The 16,465-nt window shown below is 42.6% G+C and overlaps 1 pseudogene; it reads left to right on the top strand.

Annotated features, from left to right (window-relative positions):
* Positions 1–305: 305 nt before the first annotated feature.
* On the top strand, positions 306–783 carry LOC148039158 (nascent polypeptide-associated complex subunit alpha-like protein 1 pseudogene; annotated as a pseudogene).
* The last annotated feature ends 15,682 nt before the right edge of the window (positions 784–16,465 follow it).

The following is a 16,465-nucleotide window of genomic DNA, read 5'->3' as shown; positions in this document are numbered from 1 at the left end:
AGGAAACACTTGATCTAGAGAACATTCCCGTAGAAGAGGTCTTCAACCAACTTTGATGTACCAGGGATAGCATTGGTTTGCTCACTCAGCTCGATAGATTGTGAGTCTTGAGATTGGGCAACAATGCATTCAATGGATCTCTACCGAATTTTGCCAATTGGAAATACATGAAGGCTCTCTATTTGTCGGGAAATCACTTCACATGTTCAATCCCAGCCTCTGTCTCTCTTTTTAAGCGAACAGGAAACCAGGTGTAAGGAAGGAGGGTTGTGCATTCCCTGCCTCTACACACTCACTCAGACACCATGACGGCCGAGGAGAGCACTGCTGACCTCGCCTTTGAGCTTGAGCAGTAGAAGCTCCAGGATGATCCACTAGTTGAGGACCATGATGACGATGATGAAGATGCCCCTGAACTAGATGGGGAAGATGGTGGCCTTGCCAATGGGAAAGGGAAACAGAGTCGCAGTGAGAAGAAAAGCAAAAAAACAATGCAAAAGATAAATATGTATCCTATGTATTGTGTTTGGAGAAGCAAAAATTGAGGACCTCAGCACTCAATTACAGACACAAGCTGTTGAATAGTTTAAAGCCCCTGATCTGTCACATGAAATCATGAAATCATCTACAGCTGAGCCTGAAGATGATGAAGAGGTGGAAGAGATTGGTGTTGAGCCTAAGGATATCGAGTTAGTTATGACATAGGCTGGAGTATCATGATCTAAAGCAGTGTCTGCTCTGATACCATATGACAAAACTGCAAGTAGAGGGAGACTAAGATGAAACAAGCACAGGTTAGGAGCTCAATGTCCACTTCTCTTCCACTATTCTCCAACCATATCTCCAACAGTCCACACACTAAAATGGTATCCTCAAAAGATAGATACCCCAAACTTAAGGACACTTTACATACAACAATATGATAAGGCTTAGACTATGCCTTAGACTTTGGCTTATTTCTCAACAGCCCCACGATCCTAGATGCTAGCTCAAACATCCTCAAGCCTCCTCCATCTCCAAGATCCATTCTCCATAGCCACGTTCAAGGTGAGAGAAGGGAAGGGAAGAGGGAGGAAAAGAGAAGAGGAGATGGTGAAGAGCTTCACCCTCTTGATTCCTCACCTCCACACACTCACTCACTCCCTCACACTCTCACACACCCTCCCTCAAGAGCACACACACTAGAAAGAAGAAGAGAAGAAGAGAAGAAGGGAGGACTCTTGTTAGCCACACACCAAATAATGAGCTTTCATTCACTTTTTGAACTTTATATATACAAACCCTAAAACCCCCATGGGCGCCCATCCCTTGTTACATGACCAGCCATTGTGGCAAGGTTCCTTTTCCTAATTACCTCTTCTTACTTCATACCTATACCCGTCTATTCCTTTACAAGTGGCACTGGAGGGAGCCTGGCGCTCTTTTACAAGAGTTTTTAGAGTTTTTGAGGCGGCTTTCCTTTAAATTTGCTCTTTTTACCTCAGTTTAGTTTTTTAGGCCGCCTTTACACATTTGCTCTCTTTTTGTTCTTTTTGCATTTTTTCCTTTATTTTTCCGCCATTCCGATTTGAGGTTAACACCTCTGAATGAATATCTTCTATGCACTTGGAAACGAAGGAATGCATATGCATTGTGTGCCTTAGTTACAAGCTATTATGATAGTGTTTTGACTTTGATTCAACATACAACCAAAGCATCAAAGTCTTTGAATGTATTGAGGAGTCAATATAAAACGTGAAACCAAACAAGGATTCAAAACTTAAAGAATCAACTAGCAACGGAGAAGTTTGATGAAGGAGAGACAATTGAAGCATTCATCACTCAGATTACGTTGGTGTTGGGATACAAAAGACTAGCGAGGAGCTAGCTCGGAGGTGTCTTCCGATTTGTCAACAAAAGTTTGCTGCACTAGTAATTGCCCTTAATACTCAGGTGAGACCTCAAGCTTTGACTTTTGAGGAGTTTTGTTATTGATGGAGGAGGAGTTGAGGCTGAAAGCAACAATGGAGATGTTGCATTCTCTGCCAATGCAAAAGGCAAAGGTGGTTCTCCACCAAAAATGATGGTGACAAAAAGAAGAAGGTTAGTAAGAAGAAGTTTCAAGGAGAGTGCTTCTACTACAAGAAGAAAGGACATGCAATCATAGATTGTCGTATCAAGAAGGCATATGAAAATAATGGTATCCTTAAAAGTAAAGAGAAAGAGATAGCCAATACGACTGAAACAGAGTTGGAGTTATTCATGGCGAGCATTGAGGAAGTGTGCTCCTTGGCACAAGAGGAATCTACCACTGACTCATGGGTGTTGGATAGTAGGGCCTCTCATCACATGACCAATAAGAAAGGTCTATACAGTTCTATGAAGCCTCTACAAGAATCCATCATTATGACGGTTGAAAATGATGCAAAATGCCCTATTGCGGGTACATGTACTATTTCTTTTGTTACTGCAAAGGCTGAAGTAAAAAATCTTTCAAATGTGTTGTATGTTCTCAAAATTAGGAGAAATTTGTTATCAGTTTGCTGCCATAACTGATCTTTATCATGAAGTGAGGTTCAAGAAGACAGGTGCAGAAATTCACGACAATGGTGGCAAAGTTATTGGCAAAGGAGAAAGAAGAAACAATCTACATGAGCTAAGTGCTCTTACAACCACCTCTAGAAAGGGCATAAGTAATCTTTGGCATGAAATGTTTGGACACATCGGATTTACAGTGTTGAAGGAGATGCACAAGCAAGGTATGGTTGCTCACCTACCTGTAGTGACTAAATTGAAGGAACCATGTGAAGCTTGTATGATGGGCAAGCAAAAGAGAAAGGCATTTCCATATGAAGAAAGAATAGAGCACAGGATCCTCTAGAGTTGGTGCATGCTGACTTGTGCGGTAAGATGCCTACACAAGCCTTGGGGGGATCTTCTTATTTTGTGTTGAATGTCAATGACTATAGTAGGAAGATATGGGTATAGTTCCTTCATGATAAGGCTCAAGCTTTTGGTAAGCTTAAAAAATGGCTAAAACTTTTTGAGAATGAAACATGGAAAAGTGTGAAGAAATTTAGAATAGATGGTGGTGGTGAGTTCAACTCAAAGGAGTTTGAAGTCTTTTGCAAGAGCAAAGGGATCGAGGTCAATTGACATTGCCCCACACACCTCACCAGAACAATGTTGTGGAATGCAAGAATCACACCATTGTGCAGATGGCAAGATGCATGCCAAAGGGCAACCATTTTTGGGATGAAGCTGTTAATACTACATTCTACATTCTAAATCGGAGCTACACAAAGGCTCTCAAGGGAAAAACACCTCATGAGACTTACATTAGTAAGAAACCATATGTCTTAAATTTCAGAATTTTTGGATGTGAATGTTATGCACATGTTCCAAATGAGAAGAGAAACATGTTAAAAACAAAAAGCAGAAAAAGTATATTATTGGGTTATAGTGATGAGCAGAAGGCTTACAAATTATATGACCAAGAGGAAAATAAGATCATCGCGAGCCATGATGTGGTGTTTAAGGAGTAGCCACATATAGTGGAGGAGGAGAAGGTAAGTTCTTCCACTTTATCATCAATTGAAGAAGTAGTCCACCATGAACCTGTCCCGAGAGCTATCCCTATCCTTAAGGAGGAGGAAGCATCATCTTCAGATGATGAGGAAAAAGTTCACCAACTTGACATCACCCCACCGGAAAAGCCATTGCCAAGTTCGATGAAGCAGCTCTATGACCATAATAATCCTATGCCTACATTTGTTGAGGAGAAGGCAAATGGACCAAGGAGGTCTCAGAGAATAGAGGAGCAAAGGAGGGCTTGTGCTCACATAGTCAGTATGGCCAATTGACTTAGAAGAAGCACTTCCAAATCCAGCATGGAAGGCAGCTATGCAAGCCGAGTATGACAGCATAATGAAGAATGATACTTGGGAACTAGTGGATTAGCCAACAAAGTGGAAGGTTATTGGCACCAAGTGGATCTAGAAGGTAAAGTATAAGGCTGATGCTACCTTAGAAAAGTACAAATCTAGACTAGTTGCACAAGGATTTTCACAGGTTGAAGGGTTTGATTTTCAAGAGTCATTTTTCCCAACTGTTAGAATAACCACTATTTGCACAGTACTTGCAATGCTACCCACAAGTAGTAGCCAGTTTACCAAATGGATGTTAAGTCAATGTTCTTAAATAGTGACCTCAAGGAGGAGATGTATGTGGCTCAGCCACTAGGGTTTGATCTCCCCTTTTTGAGAGAAGGCATTATATGGGTTGAAACAAGCCCTAGAGAACGGTACTAGCAGATAGATAAGTTCTTTTTAAACTTAAACTTCAAAAGATGTGCCTTAGATGCTAACTTGTATGTTTACAAGGATGGTGAAAAGTATATAGTGATTGTCTTCTATGTGGATGACCTTCTTATTACAGGTGACTATGAAGATATGGTCAACCAAACTCAAAAGGCTTTGAGTTTTGAGTTTGAAATGACAAACTTGGGCTTGCTACACTATTGTTTGGGGATTAAAGTCTAGGAAAGATCTTCATCTCTCAAAAGAAGTATGCAGAGGAGATCTTGAAGGCATTTGGCATGATCGAGTGCAAGGAGATAGCTACACCTATGGAGGTGAATGCAAAGTTATCCATTGAGGATACATTAGCACTAATAGACATTGGGAGGTACAGGAGGCTGGTCAGTAGTTTGATCTACTTGTGTAACACTAGACTAGATATCAATTTTGCTATTGATGTTTTGAGTAGGTTCTCAAATAAACCTCATGAGAGTCATTGGAAAGCTGGGATGCAGGTGCTCATATACTTGAAGGGAACTCTTGACTATGGTATCACATACAATTCTGAAACTTCTATTCTGGGGAACTGTGACTCAGATTGGGTGATTCTAGGAAATCAATTTTTGGTTATTGTTTCTCTTTGGGTTCAGGAATTTTCTCTTGGATTAGTAAGAAGCAACCAATAGTGGCATTGTCTTCTACCGAAGCAGAGTACAAGGTAGCTTGTTTTGTTGCATGTGAAGCTATATGGTTGAGAAGGATCCTATGGCATATGGGAGTGTAGGATGAAGAACCAATTGTGTTGAGATGTGACCATCAGAGTTGCATCACCATTGCCAAAAATCTGATGTTTCGTGCGCGCACAAAACATATAGAGATCCAGTATCACTATGTGTGTGATTTGATTGAGGATGGGATAGTGGAATTGGTCTACTATCCACAACAAAGGAGAATGGAGTGGATATCTTCACCAAAGCACTTATGAAGGATTGGCTTCAAGTTCATCTTTAGAGACTCGGCATTGGGCCAAGGAGATAGTTCACATGTGGGTGGACATTGAGGGGGGTGTTAGATATGCTCAATGCCCTGTAAAATATTACACGGCGCAGCGAACAGAATCTGAGAAAGAGATAGAGAGTACACAACAAATAAGAGGAGAATCAGTAAATTCTTTAACTCTAAACAACTGATACAAAGATGGCTCTGTCCACCTGTGCGCTTCCACTGTGTGAAGCTTAGATGGCGATCTAGACAGAAGATAGGTGAAGAGCTTAAGGCTAGCTGGAATAACAACTCTGACTGGGTGAAATTGGGCACTTACTAGATCGACAATGGAGAAATTGGCCACAAGTCACAACAAAAGGATTATTGTTCTCAACCATTGAGGAGGAGGATCTTAGAGCCACTACACAAGTCTTCCACTACTTGTTTACTTTACAGCAAACCCAACAATCATGAAGGAAGGATACCCAAGGGCTTCATGGAGGACATTCTAGTTAACAAGCTCTTTAAGCAATATTTGAATGAATTTTGGTTAGATCTGGTCTATGAGTCTCTTGCCAAGGCATATAGGGCTCTTCCCAAAAATTCTAATAATGAAAAGCTTATCACTGCTAAGGTCAAGTTGTGTGTGATCACCTATGGTAGTGCTCTCATTAAGCTCATTACTATAGCCTTGGGATTCTTAGAACCACTCCAGATGGCATTAGTAGTAGCAAAATTTGGACAAATGAAGGACAAAAGACCAAGGGTAAAATAAGACCTTAGTATTGAAGCTACTCAAGAAAATGAGCTAGCAAGGGATTAAGAAAGGAAAATTCCAAAAAGAGCACCACATATCCATATAGGAGCCTTTGAAGGAAGCTCTCCAGATGGAAAAGGAGAACTTGGCCACAACAATGAAAATTTTATTAGAAAAGAATGTGAGGAGGTAGGTAGGTTCCAACTTGCAAAGAGTTGAGGAAGATATTATTAGGGGAGCAAGAGTCTATGGCAAAGGAAAAGAAAATGCTACATTAGAGTAGACAATGATTGAGCTAGGAGATCTTTAGATGACACCTTATAATTCATGCAGGCCAAGATCAATGCATTGAAAAGGGGTAAATGACATGAAGATGTTGCAGTTACTTCTAGCACAGAAAAGCAACAACACGTTGAGACTTCAAGTAATTTAAAAGAATGCACAAGGACATCAATAGATTTGCGTGGTCTTGGTCCACTAGAGCTCTTATGTGAGGAGCTAAAATAATACAAAGCAAAATCAATTGAGGAAATTTTGAAAATGCAGAAAAAAAAAGAGGAAGAGAGAATGACTCATCAAAAATTTTTGAGGCACTCAACCCAATAGCTACATGCCCTACAAATCTAGATTGCAGTGAACAACAAGGAGTTGGAGGGGCTAAGAGAACAATTGCAAAATTTTGAGATTATGAGAAAAAGAAAAGAGATTTTCGATGTTCAAGTTGCTGATCTTATGGTCCTACTAGAGGAGAAAAAGGCAAGGCAGCTCTCACTAGAGAGTTATCAAAAGCACATTAGACTCAAGCACAAATGAAGATAGCCTTCAAAGGAGTGCAAGATACAATTAGAATGAGTCTGAATACCATTGTTAATCAAGTGGATGATAAAGCTAATAGATCTTATTAAGAGATGCTATAGTAATTGCTCACAGACTTGGCAAATTCCCTTCATAAGGAATGCCAATTAAAGCTTCACACATCTATCTATAAACACTCATTATCATTACAACAAGGGCTCTATTAGTAGGCCATTTGCATTATATAATCTAGAGGCACGGATGATGTGGAGAAACTCAAAGCTAGTTGGCCGCTTTTGACCAGGGGAAGGAGCTCACATTATTCACCTCGGATCCAACTCAAAGCAAGATGATTGGTCACTTACATGACATGGGCTATAATGATCAAGAATTGAGAGATGTAGGAATGTTGCAACCAACATCCATTGAGCCATACAACATACATAGAGCCTCTTGAGGACATGGTTCCTTCTTTTGATTACATGGACCTCCAAGATTTTTCTAAATAGGAGAAGGGAGCTATGGAGGAAACTCAAGAACCACCACCAATACTAGATGTGGTGTGGGAGCTCTCACTCAACCGCCAAGACCCATGGACTGCTTATTGCTTCAAGAATTCCAAGCTGAGCACTAATGGCTACCTCTCATATAGCCAACGTGCTATTCATCTCTACGCGTGTAGTGAGCTTACCTCCATGCCCGATCGAGTTACTCCTCTCCCGAGCACTCCGGTAGCTCCACGATCCAAGTGCAAGCTTCAAGCAAGCTCCATCCTCAAGGTCCACGCTCTGCTCCATTGCTACGAGCAAGAGAAGAGAAGAGAAGAGAAGAGAAGAAGAGAGGAGACGATGGAGAGCTTCTCCTCCCCGGTCCCTCACCCTCACACACTCACTCCCTCACACTCTCACACTCCCTCTCTCAAACACAAGCTTAAACAAGCAAGAAGAAGAAGAAGAGGAAGAAGAAGAGAGCCACTTTTGGCCACACACAAGAATGAGCTTCTCATTTACTTTTCAACTTTATATACAAAACCCTAAATCCCTTTTGGGCGGTCATCCCCTTATCCCCTTTTTTACATGGCCGACCATGGCCTAGGCCTTTTTTCCATTGTCCTTCTATCTTTCTAGCTTCCTTCCTATTGTCCATCCACCTTTACAAATTGCACGGGTGAGAGCCCAGCACTCTTAAAATAAATCATGGTGCGCCTTGTGCTTTTTTACAAAAGTATAGACTCACACTTTTTCTCATGTACCTTTTTCCTTGATTTAGGACATTTTTGCACTTCTTGTGTTTCTAGATTCTTCTTGGCGCGCCTTCGTCTTATGTTTCACTTTTGTCTTGGCCTTGTCTTCTACTTTGAGGACCCCATTGATGTCGTGCTCAAATTTGGTACGGAGCCAACCAACCAAGGTCACTGGGCGTACCAAATTTGAGGACCCCTAGGTGTCATGCTGTGATTGTGAGTGTTTTTTTTTCCTTTTATTTTATTTTCTTTTCTTTTACTTATTTCTTTATTTTTTAAATTTTTTTAAGAGAATAACCTAAGCACAACCATTGCAATATGTTGAGGCTATTAGCCTTTCCATGAGTTGGAAAATGTCAAGATTTGAAGGCTCTGGAAATGGATATTACATCAATGATTGTGCCCTAGCCTCGTTGCTAGAGAAACAGTTATTGAGATGGAGAGATACACTAGAGATTTTGTGAAACCTCTTTGTACCATGCGATGTTGGTACAATTGAGGTAACAACTGCCATGAGTGACAGGTGTCTAGAAAGAGAGAGTGGCCCACTGATCATGCTTTGGGCCATGCGATGTGGGCGATCAGCAAGGGTGATTTTTGCTTTCGACTATGAGGCTTCCATCATGGCTCTGTGTGAGGTTGGTGGTCTTGCAGTTACTTGGGCATTGAACACTTTTATACAAAGACATGTGTCGTCCTGCATCCACTTGACACTTCATGAGAGTACATGCAAGTCATATGCTTCAACTTTACTAAATAGATGCAACGCAAAAAGACATTACTTCATCTAACTCCTATGGTTTTGACTGTGATGCATATCACCAGCGCTTGTTAAAGACGTGTCATGTATTAGTAGCAAGTAAGGAAAGTTTGTACAGTTAGGGAGCCTACCCCTTTAACCACTTGAGGAAAAAAAGTTATGGCAAGATGGCATTTAGTAAGCAGTTTATACAATGTAGAGGCTATTATATCTAGACAAAGCGGGGTGAGTTTGGGCGATGAGGCAACGTGGCCGTTGCTGATGAGGGGCTCATGTCAGGCTGGCCAGGGAAGATATCAACCTAGACCCGAATGGTGTAGTCCTTGGACACAGTTGTTTCAAAAATGCTTTTAAATAGTTCATCAAATTCCCTCTTGTTTCTAGTTTCCTTCTCCTCTTTCGAGCACCTGGTGCCCAAGTGTTTGCTGAGGGCCTACACAGCCAGTGTCATTATGCCTCGGGTGCTCCCTTGAGCCTTCGTCCTCTTGGCTTGGGGATTTTTTGGCCTGCATCCTGGGCGGTATCACTTGGGTCCTCTTTTCGATGAGTACCTCTTTAGAGTAGGCACATATCGCTCTAGTGGAGGTGCTTGTTCCTTATGCTCCCTTCTACAGAGGAGAGCTTCCTTGCATGCTAGCTGCATTGTGTGCTCCATGATGGCTATTGTGGGGGAATCTGCAAAATGTGAAACAAGGTTAGGCTTTTAGGCAAGATAGAGTTATTTGCATGAAAGGGATTAAACAGTGGATTATCAAGCGCATATGAGAGGAGGGGTGAGGTGAGGCATGCAGTGTTTGTTGTAGAGGGATGGCCCCTGTGATGATATTCCTCTTGCTTTGACTGCGGGACATATCCCATCCATTAGCAAATCTTGGCTTATGCTAAGTTGCGTGGACTAGTTGTGATGGAGTGGAGCAGGGCTTATCTTCGAAAGGATAGACCAAAAAGGGAAAAGGTGTATTGAAGGGGACAGCGCCCGTCTATGCCGTCAAAGATGTTGGTCACCGCTTCCTATGGCGGCAATGAGGGTTGCATGCCCTCCACCTGGAGGTGAGAATGATCACATGACTTCTAGACATGTGGTGAGAGGAGGACCTGAGGAGCTTAGCCTGGTCCAACCCAACTCTTCTCCCTATGCTTGACTATCATTGCTTGTGTGCATTGATATTATCTATACAGGGTCACAAAACTCATTGTTTATTTATGTACATATTTACAAATCCATGTCACTTCATGAGGAAAAAAACCAATTGTTGAGCTCAGTATTATATTGGAGCGTGGCACACACATCCAATACTCGTGGCAACTTACTCAATAACAATAGATATTTTGCAACATCGAGTAGCATGGTACCTTGTCCAAGTCTACTGACAACATGTAACTCCTCAGTGAGAACCTTATCAACCAGAGCATATTCTTGGCTAGTTCCAGCTAAGTCCATACCCCTAATGGCAGTCAGGACTCAAAAGGAAGTTTGTGCCACATAGGTTGGGTCTCTTTGAGACCGCCATTTGGCCAATTGCTCCTTTGAGACTATCATAATTTGGGCTCCTAGTTCATCCATTGTAACGCAGTTTTCAAACCAATGTTTTTCGATTGTCACTTTATTTACTCTATCTCTAAGAGATTTGGATGGAAAAACACATCATTGAATGTCACAGTTAAGCGTAGCTCGTCGGCTTCCTCGTCAGAGGTGAGTCACATACGTTCATGCAGGAGCCTGTCATAGTGCTCGTCAAGATGTTCTTACTCTTCCCAAGATAGGGAAAATGGCAAGTATTTCCCAATCTACTTCTTGGGGAATGCACCAATGTCCGCAAGGACGTAGACATGCGTGAATACTTTGAGTTTAGCATCCAGCTCAGTTAAGCATTTTGTGACACCTCTATGTTCAATGAGGGCTTGCTCAGATGCTATCTCATGCAAGGTTCTAGGAGTTTCCCTAGGCTTTAGCATAGCTCAAGGCTCAAGCCTAGATGAGCAAGATTGGTCAACTCTAGGATTGCTTATGTCCTCGAGGTTTCCATGTGTCTCCTGAGGCTTTGTTGTTATTGTGTCATGGTTCTCCTCGAATGTGACTGGTATAGATTTGTCACCCTATTGTGACAGTGTTGTATCCACTCTTGATTGGTCAATGCAAGTTCTATTGTCGATGGAGTGAGTGGTGCGAGCAACCACTGATGGTGATGGTCGCTTTGACTCAGTAGAACACGCAGATGTTTCTAAGGTTTCACCACTGTTAGGGGAGATGGCAATGGGTTCCTTAGTGGGTGGTCTCTATGCTTTATTCCCAAGTTCTTCCATGCTCTTGGTCTCAATATTCTTGGCGTCCACAGCCACTTGTAATTGCCATTATGTTCATTGTGTTCTCCTCTTTTTCATGGGCAATGAAGGTGCCTTTCTCAAAGACTCGGGACCTTGAACTATGTCAGCCGTTGATATGCTTGGTTGGGCCTTAGCACTCTCTTTCTCTGATGTGCTCTCATGGGACTTAGCTGCAATGTGCTGAATAGCCTTGCTAGGTTGATTGGTCAGATGCGCCATCTCATTGGACAGACCTTCAAAAGGTTTCTCCTCAAGCCTAGGCTTTAGGTGCTTTGACTATGCTGGAGATATCAAGGATATTGGTTGCAACACCTATTCCACCAGTGAATGGCTAGGGACATGTTTCGCAAGGGGCATCGGCCAAAGGATGTGACTGCTGTGATTCCTGATTGGAAGTAGTAACAGCTAGTTCAGTGGACTGGCTACTGTTAGTAGATTGCGATGTCAGGTCCTTAGGCAGATCGGAAGTGGGTGTGACTTTTGTTTCCCCTTGAGCATTCACTTGTGCAGATCAATCCTCTGTTGATCCAGTCACATTAGATTGCATAGGCATATCCTTGGGCCAAGAGCTATGGGTGGTGTCATGTCCCACCTCTTGGACATTTGGAAGCTTAGATGGAGATAGAGATTGGGATTGAGCAGCTGTACTTGACAAATCTTTTTGTGCTTCCTATGTCCGTTTCGGGAAAGAGAGTGTAGGAGGCTTAGGACTCCTAAGTGGCTTTGACACTGGCTAGAAGATTTGCTCGTGGCTATTAGATGATTTTGCCATTTTCTTTGTTGAGCATTTAACCTTGACACGAGCAATGTTGTGCCCATGATGCATGTTATCCTCTTGGGAAATCAAAGGCTCCTTAGGCACTAGTGGCTTTTTCTTACCCTCAAAGATCACATCTAACATCTACTCGTCAAGCACACTAGGCTGAGGATCTACCCTTCAAATAGTCCCATTTGGTTTCTTGATTTTGATCATAAGCGGCTTGGTCACTCCAATGTTTTGACTCAAGACTTGGTTTTTCGTTTAGATTTCCTCCTGCGCTTCTTTGCTCTTGATACAGTCTGGCCTTCAACTAATAGAGGAGGTTTAACAGGGGGTTTTGGTATCCAAATCCATCAGTTACCTGTGTAATACCCTTGAGCACGTAGCAACACTTTGGATATCCATCTCGGTGTTGTGCTGGCTCTCCATTGATACCTTCGTCTATAAGTCTTGGGTTTCTTTTGAGGTCTTCTATTATATTTGTAAGTCCAAAGCATGTCCTTGGCATTGTCTCCTGACCTTCTTGTTTCAAGCATAGTCTCACTCTCTGGTTCTCGTTGTTTAACCTGTGCTTGTATCAACTCTTTCAATTGGTCCTTGCTCTCATTACTAGGCTTGCCTGTTATGTCAGCACCTTCCTTGCCTTTCCCTCAAGGTTCAATGAGGTCACCCTTGCTAAAGGTTGTGACTATCCTCACACCTGGTAGTGTCAAGTGTATCCTCTATGCTATGTAATCAGCCTCACACTTTGTCGCCCTTTTGAAAGGTCATCCGAGGAGGGTTTCTTTCCCATAATTAGCATTGTTTGGAGAAACATGGAATAGGATAGGCAACTTTTCAATTTCAATGGTTACAAGGATTTTTCACTTCCCCATAAGTGCTTGTGGGTAAGAATTAAGAGTTACATTAGATGTGGTGCAAGCTCTGGTTGGCCTAGTAGGGTCCATGCCTCATAGGTCAAGATATTAAAATCAGCTTCTTCATCAATGAGAGCATTCGACACAGTGCTCCCTTTTTGCTGTGAGTTTGACCCTAAGATAAGCAAGTGGTACTATGTCTTCATCTTTCGGGTCTTGGCTTATAAATTTAAGCCTTCTAATCCATGCCCTTGAGTCCCCAACTACACAGCTAGATTTGGTTTCTCTACTGATATCTTGGTTCATTTGTGCAGCGCCATTCAAGGTGCATCCATCTTCAATACTCTCATGTCTAGTCATCCTCGCAGTTGTAGCTTGAGGTTGTTGCATTCCACTTTGACTAGATGCAATCCAGCTACAATCTAGATACGTTTTTCTGGTATGGCCTTTTTGCCCTTGCAGGCTAGATTGGCCCATTGAGGTTCTAGGGTCTCTGTTTGTCTTTGTTTGGGTATGGACTTTTGGTTGCTCTTTTGCAAGTGAGGATTTATGCTTGCGCATAGCCATTACTACATTAGGATCTAATTTGGAGGACCTATCACGACACGCATTTTCTCTCCAATCTACTTGGGGAAGGTGCGGAGGGCACAGAGCCCCCTCTGCAGGGGTCCAAGGGGGTGGGGGAAAGTCCCCCCGGCCCGCAGGGCTGTTATAGTAACCACCATGTACGATTTGAAGGACCATTCATAGCCAAGTTTTGAACTACTTACTCTAGATTTCAGTTCAGTAATAGATCTATGATGTGCTTTTGGCTCTGCGTGGTCTTTGGTTGGTTTCAGAATCTACATGTTAGAATTTTGAACAAATCCAAATTCGGTTCAACAGGTCCAAATTGCAGGGGCCAAATGCCTGATCCGGCCTGTTCGAATGGCCAAGGGCCGAATGTTACGGGTCCGAATGTTAAATTTAGCCAATCTGAGTGTGTTTGTCAGAGGGCCGAGTAGTCGAGTGGTCCGAAGGCCGAGTGGCCAGACTGAGTGGGCCGAGGGTCGAATGGCCGAGTCAAATGGGCCGAGTATCAAGTGGTCCAAATGCTCCAGTCAAATGGGCCGAGTATCAAGTGGTTCGAATCCTTCACTCAAACGGGCCGAGTGAAAGGCATCCAAGTGTAGTTGGTCGAGGGCCGAATGAATTGAGTGGTCCGATGGTCGAATGGTCGAGTGGTCCGAGGGTCGATTTTGGGACTCGGCCCAGAATCACCGTCACTCAGACGAGCCGAGTGCGACGCATTTTTTCACCAGACTTCCAAGAATTCGTCGCATCGAGCGATTAAGGTCTTCTTACCTGTTGAGCACTTCCATATCCAAGATACTCATGTAAGGGAAGGTGTGGAATTACCTATGTTGGGCAAATAACTTCTAGATGACAAGATCGAAGCAGGTCCATGCAATGAAGCTCTCTCCCTCTCTCCAGCTCTCCTGAAACCCTGCAATGCAAAATGTGGCCTTTCTTGCCACTCTTGGCCCCTTATCACCCTGCTCAGGCTTGTACTCACCTTAGTCTTGCTTCCCTTACTAATATTTAAGCCAAATTTTCATTGTTTGCCCTTCTTTTCCCTATTTCAGCATGTTATACAGCAACAGAAAACCCTACTGTGTGCTCCAATGTTTTGCTCGTATCCTTCCTAAATGCAAGAAAAAATCATAAGGGAAATACCTACGCTACTCCATCATGCTTTTCCAAGTCCAAAAACCAAAAATCTACTTGCTAAGGACATTGAATATCTCTTCAAACTCCCTTGCTTCCTACCTACCTACTTCAAGCATCGGCTAGGGGAAAACCCTACTTCAATGCTCGATTCAAAGCGCGCAAATGCTCAAGGCTTGAATCCATTGGTCCCATCAATGGAACCAAAATGTGGGAGCTCTCCCTCAGCCGCCAAGACCTACTAACAGCTTATTGCTTCTAGCATTCCAAGCCGAACACTAATGGCTATCTCTCACATAGCTGATGTGCTATTCATCTCTATGAGTGTAGTGAGCTTACCTCCATGCCCGATTGAGTTACCTCCTCTCTCGAGCACTCCAGTAGCTTCATGATCCAAGTGCAAGCTTCAAGCAAGCTCCAAATCCATTACCGCAAGCAAGACAAGAGAAGAGAAAAGAAGAGAAGAAGAGAGGAGAAGATGGAGAGCTTCTCCTCCCAGTCCCTCACCCTCACACACTCACTCCCTCACACTCTCACACTCCCTCTCTCAAGCACAATCTCAAGCAAGCAAGAAGAAGAAGAAGAGGATGAGAGAAACTTTTGGCTACACCAAAGAATGAGCTTCTCATTCACTTTTCAACTTTATATACAAAACCCTAAATCCCTTTTGGGCAGTCATCCCCTTATCCCCTTTTTTACATGGCCGGCTGTGGCCTAGGCCCTTTTTCCCATTGTCCTTCTATCTTCCTAGCTTCCTTCCTACCACCCATCTACCTTTACAAATTGCACAGGTGAGAGCCCCCGGCACTCTCAAAATAAATCATGGTGCGCCTTGTGCTTTTTTACAAAAGTATAGACTTGCACTTTTTCTCATGCACATTTTTCCCTGATTTAGGACCTTTATGCACTTCTTGTGTTTCCAGATTCTTCTTGGCGCACCTTCGTCTTCTGTTTCACTTTTTCCTTGGCCTTGTCTTCTGCTTTAGATTTTTTGGCTTTTCCACCTTGTTCATTTGAGATTTAACACATGGCACCTGAGGTCTAAGAGCACTTTGATAGGATGGTTCAGGTCATTTGGGCCACCCCTCTGAATGTGCCAGAGTATCCCATTGACATGCAAGGCATCAAGGCATAAAGAGAGGATCAGGATGAGTCCATTAAGACCTACCATGAGAAGTAGAAGAGGGAGGAGACCATTATTTTTTATTTCAATGTCTATGGAGATGCCAAATTCAGAATACCCTTACCACTTAGTATAGTGTAAAAGCTTATCAAAGTGGGAGAGAAAATTGCCAAAAAGTGGTTGAAGTAATAGGATAAGTCAGCTTCAAAAGTAGCTTGTAAAGAAACTATGATGCTGAGAAGCATGGCAATCATAACTTTCCCAAAATCCCAATATCAATGCTCCACACGAGAGTGGAATCTATCACTTCCAATTACATTATTTGCTACCTCATTCGATAGTTTCCTTAAACTATACTCAAATTGATCAAATATTGCATTCATAATTACTTGCAATTATCTTCACCTCATAGTCAAGCTCTTACACAACTGCCACTGACTTCATATGAGGATGGCCTGCCACATCTATTCTTCTATATCAACACAAGGATTGACCACATTGCCACGAAAACACTTCTTCTTCGAGCCATATCATTTCCATATTACTATGTAGCCTTACTCGAAGATATGGTGGATAGAATATTTCCTCTGAACCTTCTATCCAAAATCACTCATTTACCTCTGAACCTTTCTTAAGCCATATCTTTTGAGCAATGGGTGTCTTTCTCTCACCTTGCAGCCACTCCTTGAGGAGTGAATCACTTGTACATCTACTTGAAAAAAATGAGGAAAAAAAAAGAGAGAGTAAAAGCTCCATGATTTGTTAAGTACTCTCACCTTTCACCGCACCTACGGATTCACAAGTTAGATGTGTCCAGTGGCTTTGGTCAGTTGGCTTTGTTTCTAACTCCCTAGCCCTTCCCTCACTACATAATCTT

Source organism: Lygodium microphyllum, chromosome 3 (assembly GCF_053477565.2).
Source record: "Lygodium microphyllum isolate KBCC chromosome 3, Lygodium_microphyllum_v1.1.10, whole genome shotgun sequence".
NCBI lineage: Eukaryota > Viridiplantae > Streptophyta > Polypodiopsida > Schizaeales > Lygodiaceae > Lygodium > Lygodium microphyllum.
The sequence above is the reverse complement of the archived record's forward strand: the minus strand, read 5'-3'. Positions and strand labels throughout refer to the sequence as shown.